General features: G+C 38.0%; 1 protein-coding gene across 7 annotated transcripts in view; it reads right to left on the minus strand.

The window, feature by feature from the left end:
* DMD (dystrophin) overlaps positions 1–17,744 on the minus strand; it is a 2,416,993-nt gene that overhangs the window by 1,290,066 nt on the left and 1,109,183 nt on the right. The window lies entirely within an intron of this gene.

Below are 17,744 nucleotides of genomic sequence, written 5' to 3' on the forward strand. Positions count from 1 at the left end.
AACGAGCTGTAATTTTTATTTTTTCAATTTTGGGGTAGACACGATTTTTTTATCACTATTTATTCCATTTGTTGGGAGATGAGGAAAACAAAAAACAGCAATTCTAGCACAGTTTTGTTTTTTCTTTTTTAGGGTCCGTTCACACGGATCTTTTTTGACACGCTTTTTGACACGGAAACCGCATCGGAAAACGCGCCAAAAAACGTCCAAAAATGCCTCCCATTGACATCAAAGCGCAAAAAATGGCTCGCGGGAAAAAGAAGCGACATACCCTATCTTCGGGCATTTACGTCTCTGACCTCCCATTCCCATCAATGGGAGGCAGAGAAAGCGTATTTTGCAGTGTTTTTTGTCCGCGGCGCTCAATGGCCGCGGGTGAAAAACACAGCGAAAGATGCCATGAAAGTGGGCGTGCAGGCAGAGCAAAATCTGCCTCAAAATTCCAAACTGAGTTTTGAAGAAGATTTTCTGCCTGCAAAAAACTCTGTGTGAACCCAGCATTACAGTGTTCACCGTGCAGTATAAACAACATGTTAACTTTATTCTGTAGGTCGATACGATTACAGCGATATCAAATTTATATTGTGTTTTCATGTTTTACTACTTTCCCACAACAAAATCATGTTTTAGTGTCGCCATATTCTGACAGCCATAACTTTTTTATTTTTCAGATGATATCGCTGTGGGAGGGCTTGTTTTCTGAGTGACGGAGTGGGTACCATTTTAGGGTACTTGCGACTTTTTGATAACTTTTTATTACATTTTGTTTTAGACAAGGTGACCAAAAAAGAAATTCTGTCATTGCTTTTTATTAAAAAATTTATGGTGTTCACCGTGCGGTAAAAATAAAATATTTTTATTGTTCAGGCCGTTCCAAACGCGGAAATACCTATTATGTATAGTTTTTTCCAAAAAGTTTTGAATTATAAAGTACTTGATCAGGGAAACAAGGTGATTATTGTTTTTATTACATACAACTTTTATTTTTCAGTATATTGCAACTGTCAGGACCTAATAGGCTTCCGTACATGACCGACCAGGAAGCCGTTACTATACTTCCTGTTTGACATAGCCACCAACGTCCCCCTCCCTCTATCGACCAATTAAATGTGGAGGTCGCTATTGGCCGCTGAATTGAAGTCATTAAACTACGGCATTCGGAGGTAACTGCAATCACCGCCATTGCAGCGGGATGTCAGCTATATATTACAGCTGACACCCGCTGAAGATGAAGTGAGCACAGCTCCTGTGCTCGCTTCATCTTCAGGAAAAATTCAGGAAATCTTCACTGTTATGCAAAGTTACATTCCATAACTATACAGATTTAAATGTCATTCAAAGTGACAACTCCTATGGGCACTGTAATTGCTGGTTATTGGATGGAAATCCACACTATCTTTTAGGCTTAGATTACTCTAAAATGGCTAGAGATAATATTATAAAACTTCACAAAAGTTGATAACCCATGTACTTTTATTTTCAGATAAGTTTGGCCTAAGGCCAGTTTCACACACAGCATTTTGCAGCATTTTTGATTATGCATTTTGCACGTTTTTGGCCTGAAATGCTGCAACAAATTGTTAGTTAAAATCTATAATGAAATATAAAAATGTCTACATAAGATTTGAAAGCGTAACTGAACTAAAAGAAAAATGTCATTTTTAGTCTAGATGCAAACTTTGATAGACTGTATGTACAACACAATATCTTTATCAAATCTTCAATTTTCATTGATTTATTTAAGCCATTACCCGCAACAGTAAAATGATGAAAGTAATAAGTATCTCTGTGATAAGATGGCATTGAACTCTTTCAATGCCAATCTCATTGTTAACTAACAGATGTTTCAACATATAAGGGCATGACCACACATGGCGGAATTCCTCCGCAACTGTCCGCATCAATCCCGCACAGAATCTGCGTTGCAGATTCTGCAGCGGATCTGCACAAAATGTGCAGAAAATTGATGCGGACTGGCCGCTGCGGACTGCAGGAAAAGTGCTTCCCTTCTCCCTATTCAGTGCAGGATAGAGAGAAGGGACAGCACTTTCCCTAGTGAAAGTAAACGACTTTCATACTTACCGGCCGTTGTCTTGGTGACGCGTCCCTCTTTCGGCATCCAGCCCGACCTCCCTGGATGACGCGCCAGTCCATGTGACCGCTGCAGCCTGTGCTTGGCCTGTGATTGGCTGCAGCCGTCACTTACACTGAATCGTCATCCTGGGAGGCCGGACTGGAGACAGACCCAGGGAGTTCTCGGTAAGTATGAACTTATATATTTTTTTACAGATACATGTATATTGGGATCGGTAGTCACTGTCCCGGGTGCAGAAACAGTTACTGCCGATCGCTTAACTCTTTCAGCACCCTGGACAGTGACTATTTACTGACGTCTCCTAGCAACGCTCCCGTCATTACGGGAGCCCCATTGACTTCCTCAGTCTGGCTGTAGACCTAGAAATACATAGGTCCAGCCAGAATGAAGAAATGTCAAGTTAAAAAAGCAAGACGCATCCGCAGCACACATGACATGTGCATGACAGCTGCGGACTTCATTGCGGAACTTTGAATCTCCATTGAAGTCAATGGAGAAATTCCGCCATGAGTCCGCCACTGCTCCGCAACAGACAGAGCATGCTGCGGACACCAAATTCCGCTCCGCAGCCTATGCTCCGCAGCGGAATTGTACGCATCGTGTAAACGAACACTGCTAAATTAAAGTGAAAGTCAATGGAGAAACGGCTCCGCTGCGGATTAACGCTGCGGAGTGTCCGCAGCGGAATTTAAGTGAAATTCCGCTATGTGTGAACCCGCCCTAAAGGAGTCCTACAACTTTAAATCATGTGGCTGAATTAAAACAAGAAAGAACATGTAGTGTTCTAAGTGTTCTACTCTGCTTTTCTACTTTTCTCTAGTTCACAATTTCAGGAGGAGACCGTGTTTATTTAAATAAATTGGTTCATGTACACTGTGTATGTCTATATATATATATATATATATATATATATATATGGTATGTATATACATATATATATATATATATATATATATATATATACACATACAGCCTCTTGGTTTGTGGTGTTGTAGTATTTTTGGGTTCAGTGGTATTGTCATCAAAACAAAGCTCTAGGTATCTGAATTTTTTTTTTGGGGGGGGGGGGGGGTCTTCTCGATAGGCTTCTCAATAGAACTTAAAAATAAGCAAGAAAAAAAAAAACCTGTACAAAATTACACAAACTAAAGATTTCCACTAAAAATGCATGTAAAAAAGGCGTAAAACAATTCAAAAGCCTGCCATTTTTTACATGTGTTTTAAAATGCTGAAAAAAACCCCACTGTAATACCTAAGAGAAATTATGACACATTTTTTCCTATGACTGGTTTGCGAGCATAATTAATCACATGAATCTCTGATAATTTTTTAAAGCTGAAACTAAACTAGCAAAGTAATAACGAAAGTGTAAAATGATAGTGCTGTTACTTTTACATCTGTACTAACATCTCTTTTAGGTGTTTTCCTCAAAATTCACAGAATATCCCTTTCATAAATATTTGATGAGGAGGTGTTTATTTTAGAGAGTCAAATAGCTTTCGAGATAGTGATATGTAAAGTTTCTCGACTGAAATCCCTATGGTATTGTTTAATTTGCGCACAAATTGGGAAACTAAATTGTGTTCATTTCAGCATAGGAATTGGCGAATTGTTCTCTCTAGTAATTAGTTCTTTCACTCTGTAAAGAGGCATTAGTTGAATGTGAATGAAAAAGAAAAATATACTGAAGGTCTAGGACATGATAAGAAACAAGTATAACTTCTACTTCACATATATTGTTATATAGCTATTTTCTAAGATTATATTTATGAAATTAGGCATTTTAGAATATAGCTGATTCAAAAAATAAAAACGTTAACCACAGATTTTCATTCAAACTCTCCAAATAACATCTGTGTTATATTCCGCATCTTATTTAAATTGTATTTGTCACCTGAATATGCTGCACTGTTAAAACAGATGTTGTTTTAGATTTGTGCTCATATATAACATCAGCTAACCCTGAAAATGTTGTTTAATTTTAGAAAAGAAAGAAAGAAATTAAATTAAAGAAATTAAAGAAAGAAAAGCAATAAAAATAGCATATCACTTATATAATATTACCCTTCTGTGAAAAAAAAGTTATATATATACACATCACAGACTGACATAGATGAGTAGATCTTCAGGACTAGTGTGCACCGTAGGCAACCATTGGCTAAATTATGTAGCATGGGCCAGATTGATGTGTTTGGACACAGGCAGCGTAACACAACACGGCTTCTCAGTTTGAATATCACGGTCTGGTATATGACATATTTCTTATATTTAATATTGCATCCATTTAATGCTATGCAACATTTTAGCCGAACAGAAATGTTACAAAATTATTGTAAATTTTTTGTTAATTACTAGGAAAAAAACAAAACAAAAAAAACACCAAGAAAATAAATAAAGGAATTAATAGCTAATACCACCGATCTGACCTAGTATCATGCCTACTCGATATATCTGAAAATGCTATGATGAAAACACCCTTTTATATCCTCATTGTAGGCATAATTCATAGGAAAAACAAACACCATTTTAGCGATTCATGACCACCTCTTTATGATGTCAGCATGCATTTTTGTCTAATGTCTATTTTTGTTTTCATGTTTTAGCAGGAATGCCTGATGTCAATACCTCCCAGTATTGTCAAATATGCCTTTTAAACATGCAACACAAAATACACTGGGGCAGATTTTTTAATATTGTCCTAAATGCAGACAGGATAAATCTAAACCAGACAGGCAAAAGCTGTGCCTAAGTAACACAATGGAGCACAATGTACAGTATGCTAAATTTGGCACATCTTGTTATACATGTTAAACACTTTTCTCTTCCTCACATCATTTCATGGCTTGTTAATCTACTGTACATAAAAATTTTGCACCCGAAAAGGTTGCACGTCGTTTATTAACCTGGCGCATTTTACAACTTTTCTTAGCTACAACTCTATCTGGGCGTTATTTAAAACAATGTAGGGAGGTTAAAAAAGTGTCTAAAACACATAATGCAAAATTTGTGCCAAAATTCGAGTGTATTTTGCTTAGTAAATCTCTACTGACACAAATAAAACATCTTAACCCCTTGCGTACCTTCGACGTAATAGTACGTCGCTGGCCGCTTATTCCAGCGTACCTTCGACGTACTATTACGGCGCAGGAATATACTGTCACTATGTGAAATCACATAGTGACAGAACAGCGGCGGCAGCTGTCATCGACAGCTAACCGTCTCTGCTACCGGCCTGGGGACCAATTAGCAGTCCCCAATGCCGGCGATTGCTGTGATTGGTCAGTCTCTGAAGACTGACCAATCACAGCCATCTGTGACGTTTTCTGCAGGAGAAAGCTCCTGTCACTTTCTCTGATCTCCTCACTTCTGTGAGATACGTGAGGAGATCAGAGAAAGCTGTGTAAAAAAACAAAACACTATTTTTATTAACCCCTTCCCTCGAAAATGGGCGTATAGTAACGCCCTGAGGATGAAGCGGGCACAGGAGCTGTGCTCGCTCCATCTTCATCGGATGTCGGCTGTAATATACAGCCGACATCCCACTGCAACTACAGCGATCACTGTCCTCTCCGATCGCAGTATTTTAACCCCTTAAATGCCGCTGTCAATAGCGACAGCGGCATTTAAGTGATTGATACAGAGGGAGGGGGCTCCCTCTGCACCCCATTGCCCCCCCCCGCGAAAAATCGCGGGGTTCTGATGGTTGCAATGGCAACCAGGAAGCCTAGCAACGGCTTCCTGGTTGCCAGGTACGGGAGCCTATTAGGTCCTGCCCAAAGCAGGACATAATAGGCTCAACTGTCAGTTGTAAAGTGACAGTTACAATACACTGCACTACATCAGTACATACAGAAGTAGTGCAGTGTATTGTGCAGGGGATCAGAAGATCAGATCTTCCAGTCCCCTAGTATGTGTAAAATAAAAAGTGAAAAAAAAGTAAAAAAAAAGTTTTAGATAAATAAATAAATAAATAAATAAATACAAGTTTTACGTAATAAAAACAATAATCGCCTTGTTTCCCTGATCAAGCCCTTTATAATTAGAAAAAAATGAAAAAAAAGACAAAAACTAGACATAATAGGTATTGCCGCGTTCGTATCGGCCTGACCTAAAAAAATATCTTATTATTTATCCCGCACGGTGAACACCGTAAAAAAAATACCATAAAAAACAATGGCAGAATTTCCTTTTTTGGTCACGTTGTTTCCAAAAAAATTGAATAAAAAGTGATCAAAAAGTCGCGCGTAGCCAAACATGGTACCAATAAAAACGACAGTGTGTCACGCAAAAAATGTATGTACTCCGCACAGATTACATATGCCCCCACATTATAAACTGAAACACCAGAAAAACACTAAACAAAACTACTACAAAGCAAAATCTGCGCTCCAAAAGCCAAATGGCGCTCCTTCTGGGCCTGGCAATGTGCCCAAACAGCGGTTTATGACCACATATGGGGTATTACCATACTCTGGAGAACCGCTTAACAATTTATGGGGCGTATGTCTCCGGTGGTACAAGCTGGGCCCAACGCATTGGGCACTGATATAGCATATATGTGGAAAATGTCAATTTTCAATCTGCAACATCCACTGTGCACTAATTTCTGCAAAACCTTTGGGGGTCAAAATGCTCACTACACTTCTAGATGAATTCCTTGAGGGGTGTAGTTTCCTAAATGGGGTCACTTCTCGGGAGTTTTCACTGTACTCGTACCTCAGCACAATGCAACATGGCGTCAAAAACAAATTTTGTAAAATCTCCACTCCAAAAACGAAATTGCACTTTTTCAGTTTAGACCCTTGCCGTATGTCCAAATAGCCGTTTACAACCACATATGGGGTATTTCCGTAATCAGGAGAAATTGTGTAACACATTTTGGGGTGTCTTTTCTCCTGTATTCCTTGTTGAAATGAAAAATTCTGAACTAAAGCTACAGGTTATTGGAAAAAAAAAAATTTTTCATTTTCACGGACCAATTCTAATAAAATCTATAAAACACCTGAGGGCTCAAAATGCTCACTACACCTCTAATTTAATTCTTTCAGGGGTATAGTCTCCAAATTGGGATCACATCTGGGGAATTTCTACTGTACTGGTACTTCAGGGACTCTGCAAATGCGACATGGCCCCCAGAAACCAATTCAGCAAAATCTGAGCTGCAAAATCCAAATGGTGCTCCGTCCCTTCTGAGCCCTGCCATGGGTCCAAACAGCAGTTTATTACCACATATGGGGTATTTCCGTAATCAGGAGAAATTGCTTTACAAATTTTGAGGTGCTTTTTCTCCTTTATTCCTTATAAAAATTAGAAAATTCTGTGTTTTTTCAAAAAAAAAGTCTCTTTTCATCTTCACAGACTAATTCCAATAAATTCAGCAAAAAACCTGTGGGGTCAAAATGATAACTATACCACTAGAAAAATTCCTTGAGGGGTATAGTTTCCAAAATGGGGTCACTTTTGGGGGGATTCCACTGTTTAGGTCCCTCCAGGGCGTTGCAAACGTGACATGGCACTGAAAACCATTCCAGTAAAATCAGAGCTCCAAAATCCAAATGGGGGTCCTTCCCTTCTGAGCCCTGCCATGGGTCCAAACAGCAGTTTATTACCACATATGGGGTATTTCCGTAATCGCGAGAAATTGCTTTACAAATGTTGGGGTGCTTTCTCTCCTTTATTTCTTGCAAAAATTAGAAATTTTTACGTTTTTCCAGAAAAAAAGTAGATTTTCATTTTCACAGACTAACTCTAGAAAATATAGCAAAATACCTGTGGGGTCAAAATGCTAACTATACCCCTAGATAAATTCCCTGAGGGGTGTAGTTTAAAAAATGGGGATCACTTTTGGGGGTTTCCACTGTTTTGGCACCACAAGAACTCTTCAAACCTGACATGGTGCCTAAAATATATTCTGAAAAAAGGAGGCCCCAAAATCCAAGAGGTGCTCCTTTGCTTCTGAGGCCTGTGTTTCAGTCCATTATCACACTAGGGCCACGTGTGGGATATTTCTAAAAACTGCAGAATCTGGGCAATAAATATTGTGTTGCGTTTCTCAGGTAAAACCTTCTGTGGTACAGAAAAAAATGTATTACATACGAATTTTGTAAAAAAAAATGAAATTTGAAAATTTCAGCTCTACTTTCCTTCAATTCCTGTAAAACGTCTAAAGGGTTGAAACACTTTCTGAATGCTGTTTTAGATACTTTGAGGGGTGCAGTTTTCAAAATGGGGTGTTTTATGGGGGTTTCTAATATATAGGGCCCTCAAAACCACTTCAGAACTGAACTGGTCCATGAAAAAATCGCTTTTTGAAATTTTCTTAAAAATATGAGAAATTGCTGCTAAAGTTCTAAGCCTTGTGAGGTCATAGAAAAATAAAAGGATGTTCAAAAAACGATGCAAACATAAAGTAGACATATGGGGGATGTTAATTGGTAACTATTTTGTGTGGTATTACTGCCTGTTTTACAAGCAGATACATTTAAAATTGGAAAAAACATAATTTCTTCATATTTTCGCTAAATGTTGGTGTTTTTCACAAATAAGCAATGAATTTATCGACCAAATTTTTGCACTAAACTAAAGTACAATATGTCACGAGAAAACAATCTCAGAATCAATTGGATAGGTAAAAGCATTCCGGAGTTATTACCACATAAAGTGATACATGTCAGATTTGAAAAAATGGGTCTGGTCCTCAAGGCCAAAATGAGCTGGGTACTCAAGGGGTTAAACCTATTTAAGGATAAATATTGTACCATTTTCAGGACATACAGGTTATGAGTGAACATAACTAGACATCTAATAAAATCTATTAATGAAAGGGAGCCAGAAAGGTGTTTAAATAGTTATATTTAAAGCATACTGCAGTGAGCTCCCTTTACATATAAGTAATTCATTGACTTCAATGAAGAACGGCTCAAATTACGTTGCAAAGAAGTGTCCTGCACTTCTTTGCCGAGGCAGTCATTTTACACGTCGTCGTAAATTACAGGTCGTCTGCACAGTACGTCGGCAAACCCATTCAAATGAATGGGCAGATGTTTGCCGACGTATTGTAGCCCTATATTCAGACGTAAAACGAGGCATATTACGCCTCGTTTACGTCTGAAAATAGGTTGTGTGAACCCAGCCTTATGACAATGCACATGTCATAAGAGCCTGATCACTGGGGTATCTAGCTCCTATGACTCAGACCAATCTCTAGATTTCAATCCTGGTCATTCATAGAGAAGAGGACCTGCCTGGACAGTGAATGTGCATGTATGGTCTTTTCTTTAGTCGCCACACCAAAGCCAGGCCTAAGAATTGGTGGCCATACCACAATCTAACTCTTATGAAATGTCCTATAGTCACAAAAGTCTAAATTGGCAAAACCCTTTGAGGGATAGCATAAGAATCTTCAGCCATACTTACTTATCAATGTTTTATGATTGTTTTCCACCGGTTATATATGTTGTGTATACTTTTATAAACGGTTTAAATATTTAATTAGAATTATAGTGTGTTCTGTAACGAAAATTGACATTGCAAAATGAAGCACAACTTTTTAGACTATCTTTTGGGAAAGATAAGGTAAAACAATTTAATTGTCAAATCAAATATTTTTTAGAATGTGTCCCATATCTGAAGTAAAAGTATATTTTAACAATGATGATAACATATCCAAGCTGTAAATTGTACATAACAACCACTGCAAGTAATGGCAAGAAACATTTATTTTGGCACTACGATCAATGTTATTTTGTAGGACCCATTGCTAAGATTGATTACTACAATGAATGCAGATTCAGAGCCAAACAAAAGCAGGATCTGCCAGTGACCAGGACAGAAGTGATTACTGTATACAGGCTTGGACAAATGCCTAGTGCAGCAGTTACATCACATACAGAAGCCAGAGGGAGCTTGCAGCCATGCAACAATAAAGTGAAGCCCCTTGGAATTGTCTGTACTGCCCTTGTGCCAATCTTGGCAATGCTGCTGATTTACCTGGAACTATTTAGTAACTTTGTTAGTTTCCAATTTATAAACAAAAAAGCCTGGTGCTATTAAGTCAATTTACTTTACTAAAACACTCACCATTATTACTCATACCCCATAGGTAAACATCATTGAGCGTTAAAGGAAATCTATTGCAAAAGATCAGTGCTTTTTGTTAATGCCTAGATCATTCTCTCCGTAATATAAAAAAAAAGACAAACTACAAGATTACTTCCTGAAGTTTATGTAAAGAAAATAACAGTATAAATGAAAACTGTAAGAATATTTTTTTAATTCTTCTTTGCTGAGTTATCAGTGTTTGCATTAAAACGCTAAAGTCCTCAACTCTACTACTACTACTACTACTACTACTACTACTACTACTACTACTACTACTACTACTACTACTACCACTACTACTACTACTACTACTACTACTACTACTACTACTACTACTACTACTACTACTACTACTACTACTACTACTACTACTACTACCACTACTACCACTACTACCACCACTACTACTACTACTACTACTACTACTACTACTACTACTACTACTACTACCTACTATTATGTCTTCATGACAACACTTCCTGCCTGTGGTTTGACCTTGTTATAGGCACTTTATGTATACATTTAACTTCCTACCCATATTAATGTCCACCCATATACACACATAGATGCTACTATGCAAGCCAGCCAAAATGTGGCTATTGATGTGAATGGGGAATTGGAGCTAATCAACGATCTATAATGGCGGAACTATGCCAACCAACAATCAGGAAATTTCACTACCACAATGGGCTTTAACCGTTTCCTGACCGCCCACTGTAAATTCACATTGGCGCTTGTTGGGCTGTGTGCAGCGCCGACGTGAATTCACAGTGAGTGTTAACAGTGTGATCGGGTGTCTCAGAGTAGCGCTGACACCTGGATCGCGCTGTTAACACCGGCCTCTGTTCCTGGAGACATGATCGGGACCTGATTGGTTCAGGTCCTGATCATGGGGACGCAGGAAAAATTTGTTGTAGCAACAAACTGGAAAGTTTGTTGCTACAAAAAACTTGAAATTTTGTTGCTACAACAAACTATCCCAGGGACTGGTGCTGCCGTTGGTTGTCATAGCAAAATTGGAGGCCGTACAATGGCCTCCGGGTCTGCCATGCAAAACTGGAGGCTATACAACGGCCTCCGGGTCTGCCATGCACGGAGTCACACTGACAGTTTATAATACGTTACACTACCTAGGTAGTGTAATGTATTATAGCAGCTATCAGTGCTGCAGGTCTTCAAGTACACAAAGTAAAAAAAAAGGTAATAAAAATGTTTTATAAAAGTCTAAAAATAAGTTATAAGTTACAAAGACAAAAAAATGCTTTTTTTTCCTATAATAAGTTTTTTATTATAGGAAAACAAATGAAACTGTTAAAAAAGTACACATATTTGGTATCACCGCGTTAGTAACGAACCAAACTATAAAACTATAATATTATTTTTCCCGCATGGTGAACATCGCAAAAAAAATAAATAAATAAAGTAAAATAAACAATGCCAGAATCCCTTTTTTTGGTCACCACCCCTCCCAAAATATAGAATAAAAAGTGATCAAAAAGTTGCATGTACCCCAAAATAGTACCAATAAAAACTACAACCCGTTCCGCAAAAATCAAGCCCTTACACAGCTTTTTTGCCTGAAAAATAAAAAATTATGACTCTCAGAATATGGTGACACAAAAAAATAATTATTTTAAGGAAGTGATTTTATTGCGCAAATGCTACAAAACATAAAAAAATTATATACATATGGTATATTGTATCGACCCGCAGAATAAAGTAAAATGTTATTTATAGCGCACGGTGAACAATGTAAAAAAAAAAAAGCCAAAAAACATTGTCAGAATTTATGTTTTTTGGTCACCTTGCTTGCCAAAAGATGGAATAAAAAGTGATCAAAAAAATCGCATATACCTTAAAATTGAACCAATGAACACTACAGACTGTCCCGCAACAAATAAGCCCTGACACAGCTCCAATGGAGAAAAAATAAAAAAGTTCTGGCTCTCAGAATATAGCAACAGAAATTGTGCAGAGCGTTCCAAAAGCGGATAAGATTGGGCACAATTTATCAGTGTGACACCGGCCACATATCTATGAATTATTTTTTATTTACCGCATTATTATACCCTCTTATTATGCCATGACGTACTCCGCACAGCTTACATATGCCCCCACATTATAAACTGAAATACCAGAAAAACCCTAAACAGAAAAGCTATCAAGCTAAATCTACACTCTGAAAGCCAAATAGCGCTCCCTTCGTTCTGAATCCCACAGCATGCCCAAACACCAGTCCACATCCACATATATTACATTTTATACCCGGGAGAACCCGCTCAACATTGTATGACGTATTTGTCTTCAGTGGCACAAACTGGGTACAACATATTGTGAACTGAAATGGCATAGCAGTGGAAAATTTTAATTTTCACTTTGCACCTTCCGCTGCGCATTAACCCCTTTGCACAACATGACTTAATAGCATGTCATGGTGTGGGGGCTTATATATGGAGCGGGCTCATGCGCTGAGCCCACTCCATATGCTGCAGGTGTCAGCTGTGTATTACAGCTGACACCCGGGACTAACGGACAGGAGCAGCGATGGCGCTGTTACAGGAGCCTGTAAAAATGACAATATACTGCAATACATTAGTAAAAAAAAGTGAATAAAGTTATTGTTAGTGAAGAACATATATAATATAATTGGGTGATTTATGGAGTCTATCTAGTATATAAGGCCCTCAAAGCCACTTCATAACTGAACTGGTCGTTGAAAAATAGCCTTTTGAAATTTTCATGAAAATATGAGAAATTGCTGCTAAATTTCTAAGCATTGTAACGTCCTAGAAAACAATAGAATGTTCAAAAAATTATGCAAGCATAAAGTAGACATATGGAATATGTGAAATAGTCATTATTTTGTGTGGTATTACTATCTGTTTTACAAGCAGATATATTTAATTTGAGAAAAATGTGTGCACATTTTTTTTCAATTTTGATGTATTTCACAAATAAGGAATTAATTTATTGACCACATTTTTGCACTAACATAAAGTACAATATGTCATGAGAAAACAATCTCAGAATAGCTTGGATAGGTAAAAGTATTCCAGAGTTATTACCACATAAAATGACGTGTCAGATTTGAAAAAAAATTGGGTTTGTCCTGAAGGCCAAAATGAGCTCGGTCCTGAAAGGGTTAAATGTGCTGTCTCATGAAGGGAACCACTGTCCACATGACCTATTAAATAAGGGTCTCTCCCGTTCGGGCCCACCTTCTTTTAACTAGAGTGACAGTCATTAAGTAAAATGGCTCCTGCTCTGGTGGATCTGGCCTATCCATGTATTTAATGAGTCATATCTGATAACAGCTGATCTCCAGGGGCTCTAGGAGCTGAGCAGCTGATCGCTGGGTCAGCTGTCTATGGAGAAGGGGTTGTGTTCATAAGACAACTCCTTTAATCCTGTAACTTGAAGTTCTGATAACAGCAATAATAAAAAAATGACACATTGTATGCTAAAAACAATTTTATTTATGTTGATTCTAGGAGTTACTAAATAATATTACTATTTATTTATATAGAGCCAACATATTATGCAGCACTTTAAAATTCAGAGGTTCCTCTTAAAGAGCATTTCTTCCAAAGAGAAAAAATAATACATATATATGTATAAAATTATTCTATAAAATTGTTGAACATTATTTTCAGCTATTTGTAAATTATTTGTTTTTGTCAAACAGCTGGGTGACAGCAAATCTGGTGGCTATATGCTAAGAGGCACTCTACCCTTTTTAACAAATTTGACCTAAAGATATTTTCCTATATATAAAATTGTACAATATACAATTAGAATTTGTTAATTTTCTCTGACTCGTGAATATGCAGTTATACGTTATCAATCTCAAAAATTTACTTAAGCCTTGTGGACATGGTGGGTACTGTATTGCACAGAGCTTGTATGGAGCCATAATACAGCCATGTGCATGAGCCCTTGAGTAAATCTCACAAATGCGGTGTGAAGGCATTCTTAAAAGTTTATGCAACTCTGCAGCATTGTCAACATCTGTTAACATACCTGTAAAAATTGAGGCGTAGATTTGATTTTCTGGCAAAGATGGCCAAATTTATTGAAAAGTGTGTGCCTTTTAATAAATTTAGCATGCATTTTATTCTAGAACAGTTCAATTTAAAGACTATGTACATTATTGAAAAAAAAAATTTTGGAAGAAAAATGTGTATTAGTGTGATTGGTGCAGCCTTGTAATTACGTTTTATTTTATTACAGCTGCTTTGAATCTTGTATACAGAGCAGCTGTATCGTGCACTGAAACCTGTGTCCTTCAGGCCAGAATCGAGCTGTTACTGATCACAGCTAAATTCATAAGTTAGACGTGATTGATAGCAGGTGGTGATAACAGTCATGTTTACTTTAAATAGAACCTGTCATCAGTTTTTACCCCCTAAAATGGTCCCACCATGCTCTAGCACATAAATGTTAAGCCTATTTGCAATAGTGGTTCACCATAGGTGCAGATCCCTGAGGCTCCCGGGGGGGGCATGACCGGCCAAATACTAAAACCACATTGCAGTCTTGTCGCTTTTTTTTCCGCGAAGCACTGTGGCCCTAACTACAGGGGGCTCCATTGGAGGCTTTATCTTCAGGTGGCTCTATGGGGGCACTATCTACCGGGGGCTCTATATTGAACACTATCTACAGTGGACATTGTAAATTGCACTGTCTACAGGGGGCACTGTGAGTGGCGCTATATACAGGGGGCACTGTGAGTGTCACTTTCAACAGGGGGCACCGTGTCTGTGTGTGGTGCTTTACTTTACAGTGTTTGACAAAATTGTATTCAGGGGCACTTACAGTGAAGGAAATAAGTATTTGATCCCTTGCTGATTTTGTAAGTTTGCCCACTGTCAAAGACATGAACAGTCTAGAATTTTTAGGCTAGGTTAATTTTACCAGTGAGAGATAGATTATATTAAAATAAAAACAGAAAATCACATTGTCAAAATTATATATATTTATTTGCATTGTGCACAGAGAAATAAGTATTTGATCCCTTTGGCAAACAAGACTTAATACTTGGTGGCAAAACCCTTGTTGGCAAGCACAGCAGTCAGACGTTTTTTGTAGTTGATGATGAGGTTTGCACACATGTTAGATGGAATTTTGGCCCACTCCTCTTTGCAGATCATCTGTAAATCATTAAGATTTCGAGGCTGTCGCTTGGCAACTCGGATCTTCAGCTCCCTCCATAAGTTTTCAATGGGATTAAGGTCTGGAGACTGGCTAGGCCACTCCATGACCTTAATGTGCTTCTTTTTGAGCCACTCCTTTGTTGCCTTGGCTGTATGTTTCGGGTCATTGTTGTGCTGGAAGACCCAGCCACGAGCCATTTTTAATGTCCTGGTGGAGGGAAGGAGGTTGTCACTCTGGATTTGACGGTACATGGCTCCATCCATTCTCCCATTGATGCGGTGAAGTAGTCCTGTGCCCTTAGCAGAGAAACACCCCCAAAACATAATGTTTCCACCTCCATGCTTGACAGTGGGGATGGTGTTCTTTGGGTCATAGGCAGCATTTCTCTTCCTCCAAACACGGCGAGTTGAGTTAATGCCAAAGAGCTCAATTTTAGTCTCATCTGACCATAGCACCTTCTCCCAATCACGCTCAGAATCATCCAGATGTTCATTTGCAAACTTCAGACGGGCCTGTACATGTGCCTTCTTGAGCAGGGGGACCTTGCGGGCACTGCAGGATTTTAATCCATTACGACGTAATGTGTTACCAATGGTTTTCTTGGTGACTGTGGTCCCAGCTGCCTTCAGATCATTAACAAGTTCCCCCCGTGTAGTTTTCGGCTGAACCCTCACCTTCCTCAGGATCAAGGATACCCCACGAGGTGAGATTTTGCATGGAGCCCCAGATCGATGTCGATTGACAGTCATTCTGTATGTCTTCCATTTTCTTACTATTGCACCAACAGTTGTCTCCTTCTCACCCAGCGTCTTACTTATGGTTTTGTAGCCCATTCCAGCCTTGTGCAGGTCTATGATCTTGTCCTTGACATCCTTAGAAAGCTCTTTGGTCTTGCCCATGTTGTAGAGGTTAGAGTGAGACTGATTAATTGAGTCTGTGGACAGGAGTCTTTTATACAGGTGACCATTTAAGACAGCTGTCTTTAATGCAGGCACCAAGTTGATTTGGAGCATGTAACTGGTCTGGAGGAGGCTGAACTCTTAATGGTTTGTAGGGGATCAAATACTTATTTCTCTGTGCACAATGCAAATAAATATATATAATTTTGACAATGTGATTTTCAGATTTTTTTTTTTATATAATCTATCTCTCACTGGTAAAATTAACCTAGCCTAAAAATTCTAGACTGTTCATGACTTTGACAGTGGGAAAACGTACAAAATCAGCAAGGGATCAAATAATTATTTCGTTCACTGTATATGGTACTATTATATTCAGGAGCGTAGTGTATGGTACTATTATATTCAGGGGATCAGTGTATGGTACTATTATACTCAGGGGCACAGTGTATGATACCGTTATTTTTTAAGGGTGTAGTGTGTGGCACCATGATATTTTTTCTTGTTTATAGGTGCAGAAATGTTGTAAAAGTGAGGGGCTTAAGACATCGGAGTGTCAAATTCCGCAGAAATAAGTCGTGGCCAGGAGAAGTCATCCAAGGCAAAAATGGGTTGGGTTAGAACTGAAAACAGACACTTTAAAACGTATTTTCATAACGTATGCTGCACTACTGGGGACTAACAAGCATACTTATAGAAAGATGAACCCAGAGTAGGTTCTCTCTTGCTTTAATTCAGCCACATGATATAAAGTTGTTGGACTCCTTTTTGGGGTAAACATCTATTAGGTAATAGTGAACTTGGCATTGAAAAAGTTCAATCCCATCTTATCACAAAGATGCTTATTGCTTTCATTGTTTTACTGTTGCAAGTACTTAGTGGTTAAAACAAATCAATGAAAATTAAAATTAAAGGATTGATAAAGATATTGTGTTGTACATACAGTCAATCAGTGTTTACATCTAAAGTAAAAATGGCTATTTCCTTTTAGTTCTGATATGCTTCCATATTCTTCTGTCTTGAAAGCTTTATTAAATGTGACACTTGTTATCGAGTTTATTACATTTGGCAGAGACAAAGGGACATTTTATATTGTACTTTGAGATTAAACCCCCTCCAATTTCTATTTTTTTCTATACACATAGACGTCACTGTCTATGACTTCGTCTTTTGACCTTGTACTTGACAACTAGGAGGAATGTTAACTCCAAGTAAGTTAGTGTAATACCTGAGGATTACATGAACATGTTTAAAAAATATTACAAATTCATATCATTAATTAGGCAGATATTTTACGTTTTCATTTTGCTTATGTCAGCATGGGATAATGGGGAATACATGAAGTTAGAAAAGTGTGAACAACTGTTTCATGACGCAATGAATTGAAGAAAAACAGATTTTGTGTAAATTCCATCAGAGTTAAAAATGGAATGTCATTTTATGACAAAGTAGCGCTTTTTAAATAATATGGTTACAATTTTAAGGCAAGTACGAAA

Source organism: Rhinoderma darwinii, chromosome 2 (assembly GCF_050947455.1).
Source record: "Rhinoderma darwinii isolate aRhiDar2 chromosome 2, aRhiDar2.hap1, whole genome shotgun sequence".
Taxonomy (NCBI): domain Eukaryota; kingdom Metazoa; phylum Chordata; class Amphibia; order Anura; family Rhinodermatidae; genus Rhinoderma; species Rhinoderma darwinii.